We start from the raw sequence: 14,835 nt of genomic DNA on the forward strand, positions 1-14,835 counted from the left end.
GAACTCAAAGATCTCCAACTTTTTCTATGTACTCAAAAGGTCTATTTCTCTAAAATATTGCTCACAAATCTGTCTAAATCCGTGTTAGTGAACACTTCTCCTTTGCCGAGATAATCCATCCACCTCACAGGTGAGGCATATCAAGATGCCAATTAGACAGCATGATTATTGCACAGGTGTGCCTTAGGCTTGTGACAATAAAAGGCAACTCTAAAATGTGCAGTTTTATCACACAGCACAATGCCACAGATGTCGCAAGTTTTGAGGGAGCGCGCAATTGGCATGCTGACTGCAGGAATGTCCACCAGAGCTGTTACCCTTGAATTGAATGTTAATTTCTCTACCATAATCCGTCTCCAAAAGACGTTTGAGAGTTTGGCAGTAGATCAAACCGGCCTCACAACTGCAGACCATGTGTAACTACCCCAGCCCAGGACCTCCACATCCAGCATCTTCACCTCCAAGATTGTCTGAGACCAGCCACCCAGACAGCTGCTGCAACACTCGGTTTGCATAACCAAAAGAATTTCTGCACAAACTGTCAGAAACCGTCTCAGAGAAACTCATCTGCATGCTCGATGGAGTCTTGACCTGACTGCAGTTCATCATCGTAACTGACTTGAGTGGACAAATGCTCACATTCAATGGTGTCTGGCACTTTGAAGAGGTGTTTTCTGTTCACGGATGAATCCTGGGTTTCACTGTACAGGGCAGATGGCAGAAAGCATGTATGGCATTGAGTGGGTGAGCGGTTTGCTGATGTCAACGTTGTGGATCGAGTGGCCCATTGGTGGTGGTGGGTTTATGGTATGGGCAGGCGTATGCTATGAACAATAAAACACAGGTGCATTTTATTGATGGAATTTTGAATGCACAGAGATACTGTGACGAGATTCTGAGGTCCATTGTTGTGCCATTCATCCACGACGATCACCTCATGTTGCAGCATGATAATGCACAGCCCCATGTTGCAAGGATCTGTAGACAATTCCTGGAAGCTGAAAACATCCCAGTCCTTGCATGTGGCCAGCATACTCACCGGACATGTCACCCATTAAGCATGTTTGGGATGCTCTGGATCGGAGTATACGACAGAGTTCCAGTTCCTGCCAACATCCAGCAACTTCGCACAGCTATTGAAGAGGAATGGAACAACATTCCACAGGCCACAATCAACAACCTGATCAATTCTATGCGAAGGAGATGTGCTGCACTGCATGAGATTAAATAGTGGTCACACCAGATACTGACTGTTTTTCGGACCCCCCCCCCCCCCCCCCATACATACAGTAAAACTGCACATTTTAGAGTGGGCCTAATATTGTGGCCAGCCTAAGGCACACCCGTGCAATAAGCATGCTGTTTAATCAGCATCTTGATATGCCACAACTGTGGGGTGGATGGATAAGGCAAAGGAGAAGTGCTCACTAACACAGATTTAGACAGATTTGTGGACAATATTTCAGAGAAATAGGCCTTTTATGTACATAGAAAAAGTCATAGATCTTTGAGTTCAGCTCATGATAAATGGGGCAAACACAAGTGTTGCGTTTATAATTTTGCTCAGTGTAGTTGCAAAATGTTCTTCCAGCTCTTCCTTGTTAGTACTATTTACTTTTCCAGCTTTTTGTTGCCCTGTCCCAACTTTTCTAAAACGTGTTGCTGCCAACAATTTCAAAAGTACCAGATAATATTCTTGAAATTATACATTTTCTTAGTTTAAACATTTGATAGGTTTTTGATTTTCTATTATAAATAAAATATGGATTTATGAGATTTGCAAATCATTGCATTCTGTTTTCATGTAAATTTTATGAAGCATCCCGACTTTTTTGAAACTGGGGTTGAAAATCTTTTTTTTATTCCCCTATGAGCAATTAACCCTTGTGGTGCAAGCACAGCCCCACTGCAAGGGATACTTTTAGTTGCCCAAAGTTTGGCTTGAAGATAAGTAATATTATATATTTGTTTTTAGGACAAACAAGGCAATTATTTGGTGATATTGTTGTGTACAAATGATCCCTAGACATAAAAGTAACAAAATCTAAAAACACACTCTAAAGCCTTTTTTTACTGGCACGCGACTCCCTCCCCATCTGGAGAGCGGCGTAGCAGGGCAGTGTCAGTGAGACACAGCTTCTGCCTAGCATGCCGATCTCAGAGTTGCCCGACCCACAGCGGCACTAAGAGGAGTCCACTGTGCCCCCCAAACATTGCATAACATGAGAAATATTGTTTGCTTCTCTGTCTTTGCTGCAGCTGCGTTTGTCACTTGCAGTAAAAATCCGTCCAGCTCCTGTGATGGGAGATCAGGTGTCGGTCTGCTAGAGGGTGGGTCCTTGTTTCCAGGGGGAGGTTTGTGCTTGGCCACTGCCAAGGTCAACCACAGTCCTTCTAGCCCCGCACACCATGGGGAGTTAGATGACCCGCTTGGCTGCAAATGGAGGGATCTCTTTTTGACTGAGAAAATGGCATCAGGTTACAGTTTCTTGAATTATTGAGCTGCTTGGAACTTTGTTAAAAAAGTCAGCCTGGCCATAAAGTATTTTACTAGCAGCAGTCTTCTACCATACTGACTATTTTAGTTTTGGGGGGAGAGGACAAATGGAAACAGTCTGCCACATCCTTGCCTATCAGACTTCTCTTATTACCGATCAATAATGATTGTTGTCGGCATATCCCTCGCTCTTATAGCTTTCTCCTGACCCCTGCCCCACTTGCTCCTGAGCTCCAAACTATAGCTCAATTGCTTCTGAGCCCCGCCTGCACCTGAACCCTGCCTCACTTACTCCTGAACTAATTACTCACGTTTTTTTTTTTTTTTTACAATCCCTCTCCCTCATATTCCTTTCTTTTATCATGTATTTCTCACATAGCTAGGAGTTTATATTGAAATGGATTGAGGTGCCCAGGGCACATACAGTCAGGTCCATAAATATTGGGACAGCGACACAATGCTAATCTTTTTGGCTCTATTCACCACAATAGATTGGAAATGAAACGAACAAGATGTGCTTTAACTGCAGACTTTCAGCTTTAATTTGAGGGTATTTACATCCAAATCAGGTGAACGGTGTAGGAATTACAACAGTTTGTATATGTGCCTCCCACTTTTTAAGGGACCAAAAGTAATAGGACAATTGGCTGCTCAGCTGTTCCATGGCCAGGTGTATTTTATTCCCTCATTATCCCATTTACAAGAAGATAAAAGGTCCAGAGTTCATTTCAAGTGTGCTATTTGCATTTGGAATCTGTTGCTGTCAACTCTCAATATGAGATCCAAAGAGCTGTCACCATCGGTGAAGCGAGCCATCTTTAAGCTTAAAAAAACAAAACAAACCCATCAGAGAGATAGCAAAAACATTAGGTGTGGCCAAATCAACTGTTTGGAACATCCTTAAAAAGAAAGAACGCACCTGTGAGCTCAGCAACACCAAAAGACCTGGAAGACAACTGTGGTGGATGACCGAAGAATTCTTTCCCTGGTGAAGAAAACACCCTTCACAACAGCTGGCCAGATCAAGAACACTCTCCAGGAGGTAGGTGTATGTGTGTCAAAGTCAACAATCAGGAGAAGACTTCACCAGAGTGAATACAGAGGGTTCACCACAAGATGTAAACCATTGGTGAGCCTCAAAAACAGGAAGGCCAAATTAGAGTTTGCCAAACATCTAAAAAAGCCTTCACAGTTCTGGAACAACATCCTATGGACAGATGAGACCAAGATCAGAGTGATGAGAAGAGTATGGAGAAGGAAAGCAACTGCTCATGATCCAAAGCATATCACCTCATAAGTGAAGCATGGTGGTGGTAGTGTCATGGCGTGGGCATGTATGGCTGCCAAGGGAACTGGTTCTCTTGTATTTATTGATGATGCGACTGCTGACAAAAGCAGCAGGATGAATTCTGAAGTGTTTCGGGCAATATTATCTGCTCATATTCAGCAAAATGCTTCAGAACTCATTGACCTGAATCCGATTGAGCATGCATTTCACTTGCTGAACACAAAACTGAAGGGAAAATGCCCCAAGAACAAGCAGGAACTGAAGACAGTTGCAGTAGAGGCCTGGCAGAGCGTCACCAGGGATGAAACCCAGCATCTGGTGATGTCTATGCATTCCAGACTTCAGGCTGCAATTGACTGCAAAGGATTTGCAACCAAGTATTAAAAAGTGAAAGTTTGATGGAGAATTGTTAATCTGTCCCATTACTTTTGGTCCCTTAAAAAGTGGGAGGCACATATACTGTTGTAATTCCTATTAGGGCTGGGGAAAAAAATCGATTTGAATCTTGAATCGAGTTGAGAGGTCAAATCAATTCAAATTTTCAGCAAATCGATTTTTCAGATTTTTTTTTTCCCACCAGGACCGGCGCTGACACTGCGCCGATCCTGAGGAGCTGCGGGCAGGAGTTTTTAGGCGAGGCCGCGGCTTCGGCCTAGTCTGCAAGGCTGGATGCAGCGGACTAGGCTGAAGCTGCTGCCTCGCCTAAAAATTCCTGCCTGCAGCTCCCCAGGACCGGCGCTGACACCGCGCCAGTCCTGAGGAGCTGCGGGCAGAAGTTTTTAGGTGAAGCCGTGGCTTCGACCTAGTCCGCGAGGCCGGACGCCGCGGCCTCGCCTAAAAACTCCTGCCCGCAGCTCCTCAGGACCGGCGCGGTGTCCATCACCTCGATTTGAATCGTGAATCGATTTTTTTTGGAGAAAATTGCCCAGCTCTAATTCCTACACCGTTCACCTGATTTGGATGTAAATACACTCAAATTAAAGCTGAAAGTCTGCAGTTAAAGCACATCTTGTTCGTTTAATTTCCAATCTATTGTGGTGGTGTATAGAGCCAAAAAGATTAGAATTGTGTCGATGTCCCAATATTTATGGCTGACTATATATACTGAGAAATATAAAAAAATTATATATATATGCATGTACATGCCCCATTACTCCTCATCCCTGAACTCTGTCTCACTTAAAACTGAACCCCTGTACTCTGCCTCATTTACTCCTCACCCCTTAACTCTGCCTCACTCCTGATCCTTGAACTCGTATCTCAAGTTTTTTTTTTTTTTTTACAATCCCTCTCCCTCTTATTCTTTTATCATTTATTTTTAGGGAAAATAAATTATTTCATTCCCTGCAGATTTTACCCACTTGCAAAGAAATTAAGGGTCTATAATTTTTATCATAGGGGTATTTTAAATGATAAAGTCAGAATATCAACCAAAAATGCAGACAATGTTAAAAATTGAGTTGCAGTTCAGTGAGTAAAATAAGTATTTAATCCCCAAGCAAAACATGACTTCATACTTGGTGGAGAAACCCTTGTTAGCAAGCACAGAGGTAAGACGTTTCTTGTGGTTAGTGACCAGATCTCAGAAGGGATTTTGGTCTACTCTTCTTTACAGATCTTCATTAAATCCTTAACCACTTGACCACTGGGCACTTAAACCCCCTCAATAACCAGACCAATTTTCAGCTTTCGGTGCTCTCACATTTTGGATGACAATTACTCAGTCATGCAACACTGTATCTATATGAAATTTTTGTCCTTTTTTTCACACAACTAGAGCTTTCTTTTGGTGGTATTTAATCACCGCTGGGTTCTTTATTTTTTGCGCTAAGAAAAAAGACCGAACAATCTGTAAAAAAATACATTTTTTTTCATTTCTGTTAAAAAATTTTGCAAATTAGTAATTTTTCTTCATATATTTTGGCCAAAATTTATACCGCTACATATCTTTGGTAAAAATAACCCAAATCGGTGGATATTATTTGGTATTTGTGAAAGTTAGAGTCCAAAAGCTATGGTGCGAATATCTGAAAATTGATCACACCTGAAGTACTGACAGCCTAATCTAATTTCTTGAGATCCCTAACATGCCAGAAAAGTACAGATACCCCCCAAATGACCCCTTTTTGGAAAGAAGACATTCCAAGGTATTTAGAAAGATGCACGGTGAGTTTTTTGAAGTTGTCATTTTTTCCCACAATTCTTTGCAAAATCAAGTTTTTTTTTTTTTACTTTTTTTTTTTCACAAAATTGTCATATTAGCAGGTTATTTCTCACACACCACATATGCATACCACAAATTACACCCCAAAACACATTCTGCTATTACTCCCGAGTATGGCGATACCACATGTGTGAGACTTTTACACAGCGTGGCCACATACAGAAGCCCAACATGCAGGGGAGCACCTTCAGGCGTTCTGGAGTGCGCAGGCCAATTCTGACATTTCTCTCCTACATGTAAAAATCATCATTTATTAGCTAGAAAATTACATAGAACCCCAAAACATTATATATGTTTTTTTAGCAAAGACCCTAGAGAATACAATGGTGGTCATTGCAACTTTTTATCTCGCACGGTATTTGCGCAGCAATTTTTTTAACGCGTTTTTTTTGGGGAAAAAAAAATGTTTTGTGCTTTAAAAAAAACAAAAAACAGTAAAGTTAGCCCAATGTTTTTGCATAATGTGAAAGATGAAGTTACGCCGAGTAAATAGATACCCAACATGTCACCTTTCAAAATTGCACGCGATTGTGGAATGGCGCCAAACTTTTACTCAAAAATCCCCATAAGCGACGCTTTAAAATTTTTTACTGGTTACATGTTTTGAGTTACAGAGGAGGTCTAGGGCCAAAATCATTGCTCTCGCTCTACCGATTGCAGCGATACCTCACATGTGTGGTTTGAACACCATTTTCATATGTGGGAGGGACTTACGTATGCGTTCGCTTCTGCATGCGAGCACACAGGGACAGGGGTGCTTTAAATTTTTTTATTTTTTTTTATTGTTCATTTTACTTTTTTAGTTTGATGCTTTTTTCTAAAAAAAAATGTTTTTGACCACTTTTATTCCTATTAAAAGGAATGTAAACATCCCTTGTAATAGGAATATGGCATGACAGGTCCTCTTTACAGTGAGATATGGGGTCAATAAGACCCCACATCTCACCTCTAGGCTGGGAAGCCTGAAATAAAAAAAAAAAAAAAAAAAAAAACCTGGCTTCGATCGTAGCGGTGAGTCGGTAGAAGCACCGGAGGGCGGCAGGAGGGGGGGGGGGGGGGGGACGGGGACATCCCCTCTCGCCTCCCGTAGGAACGATCAAGCAGTGGAACAGCTGCTATGATCGTTCCTATGGTGTAGGGAATCGGTGGCTGAAAAAGCTGATATCTGAATGATGCCTGTAGCTGCAGGCATCATTCAGATATTCCCGCACAAAGTCAAGGACATTGTATGACAGCCGGCGGGCGGGAAGTGGTTAAAATGCATTTTTTTTTTTTAACACAAAGTTGTCCATTTATACAATATTTCTAACGCATAGCATGTACAGCCGAGTATGGCTCAGCATGCCAGGGTATGGCTGGGTATTGCAGAGTATGGCAGGGTATTGCAGAGTATCGCCGAGTATCGCCGAGTATGGCAGGGTATTGCAGAGTATCGCCGAGTATCGCCGAGTATGGCAGGGTATTGCAGAGTATCGCCGAGTATCGCCGAGTATCGCCGAGTATGGCAGGGTATTGCAGAGTATCGCCGAGTATGGCAGGGTATTGCAGAGTATCGCCGAGTATGGCAGGGTATTGCAGAGTATCGCCGAGTATGGCAGGGTATTGCAGAGTATCGCCGAGTATGGCAGGGTATTGCAGAGTATCGCCGAGTATGGCAGGGTATTGCAGAGTATCGCCGAGTATGGCAGGGTATTGCAGAGTATCGCCGAGTATGGCAGGGTATTGCAGAGTATCGCCGAGTATGGCAGGGTATTGCAGAGTATCGCCGAGTATGGCAGGGTATTGCAGAGTATCGCCGAGTATGGCAGGGTATTGCAGAGTATCGCCGAGTATGGCAGGGTATTGCAGAGTATCGCCGAGTATGGCAGGGTATTGCAGAGTATCGCCGAGTATGGCAGGGTATTGCAGAGTATCGCCGAGTATGGCAGGGTATTGCAGAGTATCGCCGAATATGGCAGGGTATTGCAGAGTATCGCCGAGTATGGCAGGGTATTGCAGAGTATCGCCGAGTATGGCAGGGTATTGCAGAGTATCGCCGAGTATGGCAGGGTATTGCAGAGTATCGCCGAATATGGCAGGGTATTGCAGAGTATCGCCGAGTATGGCAGGGTATTGCAGAGTATCGCCGAGTATGGCAGGGTATTGCAGAGTATCGCCGAGTATGGCAGGGTATTGCAGAGTATCGCCGAGTATGGCAGGGTATTGCAGAGTATCGCCGAGTATGGCAGGGTATTGCAGAGTATCGCCGAGTATGGCAGGGTATTGCAGAGTATCGCCGAGTATGGCAGGGTATTGCAGAGTATCGCCGAGTATGGCAGGGTATTGCAGAGTATCGCCGAGTATGGCAGGGTATTGCAGAGTATCGCCGAGTATGGCAGGGTATTGCAGAGTATCGCCGAATATGGCAGGGTATTGCAGAGTATCGCCGAGTATGGCAGGGTATTGCAGAGTATCGCCGAGTATGGCAGGGTATTGCAGAGTATCGCCGAGTATGGCAGGGTATTGCAGAGTATCGCCGAATATGGCAGGGTATTGCAGAGTATCGCCGAGTATGGCAGGGTATTGCAGAGTATCGCCGAGTATGGCAGGGTATTGCAGAGTATCGCCGAGTATGGCAGGGTATTGCAGAGTATCGCCGAGTATGGCAGGGTATTGCAGAGTATCGCCGAGTATGGCAGGGTATTGCAGAGTATCGCCGAGTATGGCAGGGTATCGCCGAGTATGGCAGGGTATCGCCGAGTATGGCAGGGTATCGCCGAGTATGACTGGGTATGGCTGGGTATCAGGGGTATGGCAGAGTACTGCGGGGTATGGCAGAGTACTGCGGGGTATGGCAGAGTACTGCGGGGTATGGCAGAGTACTGCGGGGTATGGCAGAGTACTGCGGGGTATGGCAGAGTACTGCGGGGTATGGCAGAGTACTGCGGGGTATGGCAGAGTACTGCGGGGGTATTGCAGAGTACTGCGGGGGTATTGCAGAGTACTGCGGGGGTATTGCAGAGTACTGCGGGGGTATTGCAGAGTACTGCGGGGGTATTGCAGAGTACTGTGGGGGTATTGCAGAGTATTCTGGGGTATTGCAGAGTATTGTGGGGCATTGCAGTGTATTGCACAGCATTGCAGAGTGGTGCAGGGCATTGCAGAGCATTAGGGATGGCGGAGCATGGATGGATGGATGGATGGATGGCTGGATGTCACTATGCAGCGCTGTGGGCACTACACATCCAGCCCACAGCGCTGCAGCCATCCATCCATCCCCCTCTCTGCTCACAGTGTACCGATCGATACACAGGAGGGGAGGAGAGAAACCGGCGTCATAAGATGACGCCGGTTTGTTTACATGTGGTCGCTCCGTCATTTGACGGTGCGATCACATGGTAAACGGCCGCGATCAGCGGCCATTTACCGGGATCCGTGATGCGCCGGGTCCTCCACGGATGTGTTCAGGTGCGCGCCCCAGGGGGCGTGCGAAAGGGGAATTCTGGGAGGACGTCATAGTACATCCTCCCAGAGTTAAGCAACCGCCCTGCAGCCGTCATTCGGCTATGGGCCGGTTGTTAAGTGGTTAAAGTGGATGTAAACTCGATTCATGAAATTTGAGCTGGGCACATATATGTGCAGTGTTTTTTTTCTCTCTTTTCAAAGAACTGTGTCCCATAGCTTTGTCCTGCTCAGTTCTGTTATCAGTCTATCTTTTGATAAGTTCTCTGAGATGGCAGCCTGTATCAACTGTCTCACAGTGTCTAGCAATAATCCCCTCCTACAGGGGAAACGGGAAGATAAAATGCTAACAGGACATGCGCTTTCTAAACAGTAGTGGTTGTTACCTCAGTTCAATAAAATCCTCCCATCCCCTCTGTAACATAACGATGTGTGTCCCTATGCCTGTGTTATATAAAAAAAATCTGCCGATCTGTACCCTATATCAGAGCATCCCCGGCGCTCACGTGACTCCTCAGCTCTCTCCTTTGCATGGCTGACAGCTATAGCGGGTGGGGCCGAGCACTCCAGCTGACATCAGCCGGAGAGGAGAGAGAGTCAAGTGAGCGCCAGGAGATGCTCTAATATAGGTACAGATCGGCAGCTTTTTTTTATATAACACAGGCACAGGGGCACATATGGTTATGTTACAGAGGGGATGGGAGGATTTTATTTTAATTATGATAGCAGCAGGAGGGGAGGGGGTGGGCACTGACACAAAACAGACAAGCGGGGGGGGGGGGGGGGTAGGGAGGACAGAGCAGTGCTGCGGATGGAGGCACGTAAACTGACCACGGTGTCAGGGCTAAGCAGTCATAGTAAACTGTGGTCAGTTTACAGGTGGGAGGGTATAGCCAGGCAGGATCAGCCAGGTTTTTTAGGTTATACAGGGGGCAAATTACACAGCACAAGCACACTGAGCTGTATAACATGCTTTAAAGGAGACAGAATCTGTTTTTTTTTTTTTTTTTGTTAAGGGTAACAAACTGTTTAACCAGTTCCGGAACAGCCGCCGCAGTTATACTGCGACAGATTTTTTTTTGATCACTGTACTGGTGTCATTGGTGACAAAAACAGTGTTAGGGTACTTAGTGGTAGGCCCAGCTAGGGGGGGTCCCTAGACCTAATAAAGGTTTAACCCCTTGATCACCCCGTCACCAGTGATCACTGTATTAGTGTCACAGGTGTCGCTGGTTAGTTTTTTTTTATAGCATCAGGGCACCCACTGTATATTACCTAAATAAATGTTTAATATCCTGATCACCCAGCGGGTGATATCAGTTAGGTTTTAGTGTCAGATAGGGTCTGCGACGCCCCCCAGACAAGTGCCAGTAGCACTAACACCCAAGCACGCACCATACATCTCCCTTAGTAGTATAGTATCTGAACGGATCAATATCTGATCAGATCTATACTAGCGTCCCCAGCAGTTCAGGGTTCCCAAAAACGCAGTGTTAGCGGGATCAGCCCAGATACCTGCTAGCACCTGCATTTAGCCCCTCCGCCCAGCCCACCCAAGTGCAGTATCAATCGATCACTGTCACGTACAAAAACACTAAACACATAACTGCAGCATTCGCAGAGTCATGCACTTCAATGATAATTAACTCTGTCGTCTTCGGGGTGACCCTGGATTTGATCGGCTCTACAAAATTCGGCCCCTCATAAACCAATTCAATCAGCAGTTTGCAGCCTTGTTTACTCCCGATCAAGTTGTCTGCGTTGATGAGTCCCTGATTAAGTTTTCTGGCCGCTTGTCATTCAAACAGTATCTTCCCAGCAAGCGTGCCAGATATGGGGTCAAGATGTATAAGCTCTGTGACAGGGGAAACAGGTTTTATGGCTTACTAGGGAAAAGATAGTCACGTAGAGCCGGAGAACTGACCAGACTACATAGGCAGCGCTGGTAAAATTGTGTGGGACTTGGTGTCACCCTTTTTCGGAAAGGGATACCACTTGTACGTAGACAATTATTACATGAGCATGCCACTTTAGTCACCTTTTTGATTATGGAATTGGCACATGTGGCACCATGCGATCTAATCGTCAGGGCTTCCCCAACGGCTTGTAGAATCCCGACTAGGACGGGTGGAGAAAGCCTGCTTGAAGTGTAATAATTTGTTAGCAGTGAAGTGAAGGGATTCACGGAATGTTTTCGTTCTGTCCTCCCTTCACGCAGATACGACAGTCCAAATTCCTACGGTGACTGGTGTGTGGAGAAACCCCTCTGTATCCACGAATACAACCTTAACATGGGAGGGGGTGGACCTCAACACCAGTTGCTGGCGCCGTACCTAATTGCCCATAAGGCCAGACGCTGGTACAAAAAATTGTCTATATACTGATTTCAATTGGCTCTGCTGAGTGCTTTTGTACTATACAAAGCTTCAGGATGAACTGGATCCTTCCTTAAATTCTAGGAAGAGATCGTCACAGCCCTTCTGTTTCCAGACGGTGCTATGCCCCACCTTCCCAACGCAAATGCAGTGAGCCGGCTGCACGAGAGGCATTTTCCGCATGTCCTCCTTGGTACCCCTGCCCAAAGAACACCCCAAAGAAGATGATGTTGTGTCTGCAGAAAACACGATTTAGGCGTGACACCCGCTTTTATTGTCCCTCCTGTTTTGACCAACCTGGTCTCTGTATCGGTGACTGTTTCAAACGCTACCACACACTAGTGGAGTATTAGCGTAGGGTACAGCACTACACAGTCCTAGGACACACTAACACGGTCTTGAAAGATGAGACGGCCATCACATTTTGAGAGACCCTAATCTGGAACGTTCACAGCTTTTATAAAGGTGCAAAAAACAAAAAAATAATATAAAATAAAAAAGCCAAAAATAGTTGTGGTTTTACTTTTCCTCTCTCTCTATTGTTGTCTCTCTTATGTTTGCTCTCTATTGTCCGCTTTATTGTTTACTCACTACTGTTCTATATCTATTGTTCTCTCTCTGTTACTGTATTTTAGAACTGTAATGTTTTATTTTTACTATGTTTTATTGTATTTGCTTTGCAGGTATGGTAGGTCTTACTGTTATACTGTAATGTTACTTTGTTTTTTTTGCTTAGTAGGTACGCCATTCAGCTGCAGCACCAATTTACTTATCTTGACAGCAACAGCGTTTGCTCCCACGATACGCAAATCAACAACTCCAGCGCTGTAGGAGGCGATTGCACCACCACAGTTGAATAAAAATGGTACATGTACGCCCATCATTAGAAGTGGGTGGATGAAGGGTGGTATTCTAATGGTGGGCATACCCACCGATCAATTTCTTTTTTTCGTTCAGCCCACAGGCTGCATGAAAAAAAAAAAAAAAAAAACACAACATTACAATATATGCACAACAAGGACCAGCAACGTACTGGTATGTTGCTGGACTTTGAGTGGTTATACTAGAATGATGCCTGCAGGTTTAGGTATCATCTTGGTATCATTCTTTTCAGCCAGCGGTCGGCTTTCATGTAAAAGCAATCCTAGCGGCTAATTAGCCTCTAGACTGCTTTTACAAGCAGTGGGAGGGAACGTTCCCCCCACCACCGTCTTCCATGGTTTTCTCGGGCTCTTCTGTCCCAACAGGGAACCAAGACTACAGCCGGTGGTTCCGCCAGCTTACCATAGAGCTGATCAGAGACCAGAAGGGCTCCAATCATCTCTATGGCCTAAGAAACCGGAAGCTATGAGCATTTCATGACTTATGTTTTACCGGATATAAACAGCGCCATTGGGAAATTGGGAAAGCATTTTATCACACTGATCTTGGTGTGGTCAGATGCTTTGAGGGCAGAGGAGAGATCTAGGGTCTAATAGACACCAATTTTTTTCTTAAAAAAAAAAAAAAAAAAAAGGAAGAAGAAGAGAAGGGAGTACCTGCATGTGAGGTATCACCATGAAGGTCAGATCAAGGGCAGTAATTTTAGCAGTAGACCTCCGTAAATCTAAAGTGGTAACCTGTAAAGGCTTTTAAAAATGTATGTAGTTTGTCGCAGCTGCACGTTTGTGCGCAATTTTAAAGCATGTCGTGTTTAGTATCCATGTACTCGGCATAAGATCATCATTTTTATTTCATCAAAAATTGCAACACCCACCATTTTAATCTGTAGGGTCTTTGCTTTAAAAAAAAAAATACATAATGTTTGGGGTTCAAAGTAATTTTCTTGTTAATAAAAAAAAAAAGATTTTCTCATGTAAACAAAGTGTCAGAAAAGGCTTTGTCTTTAAGTGGTTAGAAGAGTGGGTGATGTGTGACATAAGCTTCTAAAGGTTGTGCATAAAATGGCAGGACAATTCAAATCCTCCAAATGACCTATTTTTGGAAAGTAGACACCCCAAGCTATTTGCTGATAGAAATGTTGAGTCCATGGAACATATTTTATATTTTGCCACAAGTTGCGGGGAAAATAACAATTTGGGGTTTTTTTGTACAAAGTCGTCATTAGATGATATATTGCTCAAACATGCCATGGGCATGAGACTGCCGTGGTGTTGTCCAGTCTTAGGAGAACTGAGGCTCCTGCTGTTAAGTGGTGAAAGGCCTATAGAGCGCAAAACGCTGCCTGGAGTTCCAGAACATTGGAGACTATCCTGTGAGAAGGAAAGAGACAAGGGGGTACTTTGCAGTCTCTCCCTGTTGAAGGAAGTAGAGAACATCATGACCTGGGCCCAGAAGAACTTGGCCAACCTGACAGCTGTCCATCTCCCTGGAGTCCAGAACGTTCAGGCATATTTTCTGTTGAGAGTGTCTCTAGACAACGAGTGGACTCTCCACCCCGGAGTCTTCAAGTGGGTCCTGTCCCTGGGAATCACTCCGGAAGTAGACTTGTTCGCCTCCCCAAGCAACTTCAGGACTACAGAAATACTACACAAGGTCTTTTTGTTTTTCCTAGGCTTTCGGGGTAGATGCTCTAACAGACCATTGGCGATTCCACAGGGCCTATGCCTTTCCCCCAGTTCCTGTCATTCTTCGGTTTCTGTCGAGGCTCAGGATGGAAGAAGCGGAGATAGAGGCAATAGTCCCGTACTGGAAAAACAGGCCATGGTTTCCCCTGCTGATGCAACTCGGCTTCCGGGACCCAGTTCCCCTGCCCTCCAGACCAGATCTCCTATCACAAGGCGCAACTCTACATCTGTGCCCGGCCCATTTACATCTGATGGTCTGGTTCTTGGAAGCCCTAGGCTGTCCAAGTACGGCCATCTCCACGTTATCGAATGCCAGAAGAGCAGGCACCAACAGGGTCTACCAGAGGATTTGGAAAAAATTTGCAGACTACACCTATTCCACTGCAGGGTCTTGCAATAACCCAAAGACACATGATTCTGGGCTTCCTATAATCGGGCTTGGA

The 14,835-nt window shown here is 45.0% G+C and overlaps 1 protein-coding gene across 7 annotated transcripts in view; it reads right to left on the reverse strand.

Moving 5' to 3' along the window:
* The window catches only part of TGFBR1 (transforming growth factor beta receptor 1), a 468,434-nt gene that overhangs the window by 402,588 nt on the left and 51,011 nt on the right, over nucleotides 1–14,835 (reverse strand). The window lies entirely within an intron of this gene.

The sequence above is a fragment of the Aquarana catesbeiana genome, linkage group LG05 (assembly GCF_042186555.1).
Source record: "Aquarana catesbeiana isolate 2022-GZ linkage group LG05, ASM4218655v1, whole genome shotgun sequence".
In the NCBI taxonomy this organism is placed as follows: domain Eukaryota; kingdom Metazoa; phylum Chordata; class Amphibia; order Anura; family Ranidae; genus Aquarana; species Aquarana catesbeiana.